We start from the raw sequence: 708 nt of genomic DNA on the forward strand, positions 1-708 counted from the left end.
TTATAGAAGCAACTGGACTCATGAAAAACAAGGCCGATAGCAATTAGTCGCGTGCTCTCATGTAATGAATGAATGCGTGAATGTATGATTGGCATGAAATTCTTAAAGATAAACTAAAATGACCGAAAAATGGGCTGAAATGACTTAAATAAATAAAAAGTAAATGACTTAGAATGACTTTAATGAACTTAAGGATGAATTGAATGACCTTAAGAATGACTTGAATGCTTAAAAAATAACTGGAATTCTTCAAAAACAACTTGAATGATCTCGAGAATGACTTGAATGGCTTTGAGACTGACTAGTTGTAAAGTGAGTGATCATTTTACATTAAAATAATACAGAAAAGTGAGCCCCCAGTTCATATAATAAGTACAGCATGTAGTAAGAAAAGATACTACACTTTGATCTTGGCCAAAAGGCCAAGAAAAGCGTAAAAAGCTAAGAACAGCATCTATTAACAACAGACCTTTGATCTTAACCAAAAAGTCCAAGCACAAAAGTGTTATGGACAGACCGACCGACCGACGGAGTGACTTATAGAGTAGCTTGCACGCAGCTAAGAATTTAAAAAAATTACCTGCCAATTTTATCTGGTGAAAGGAGAGATTTAAAGAATTGCGCTTAAAGGATGGACAGAATCTTAAAAATAAAGATAGAAAAATAAAAGATAATGACTTTTTCATCTGGCAGGATGCTTCATTCCCA

At 34.0% G+C, this 708-nt stretch overlaps 1 pseudogene; it reads right to left on the reverse strand.

Moving 5' to 3' along the window:
• Nucleotides 1–284: 284 nt before the first annotated feature.
• LOC145269941 (U2 spliceosomal RNA) lies at nt 285–435 on the reverse strand (annotated as a pseudogene).
• Between the last annotated feature and the right edge of the window lie 273 nt (nt 436–708).

The sequence above is a fragment of the Euprymna scolopes genome, chromosome 45, assembly GCF_053919585.1.
Source record: "Euprymna scolopes isolate OS-2025 chromosome 45, ASM5391958v1, whole genome shotgun sequence".
NCBI lineage: Eukaryota > Metazoa > Mollusca > Cephalopoda > Sepiida > Sepiolidae > Euprymna > Euprymna scolopes.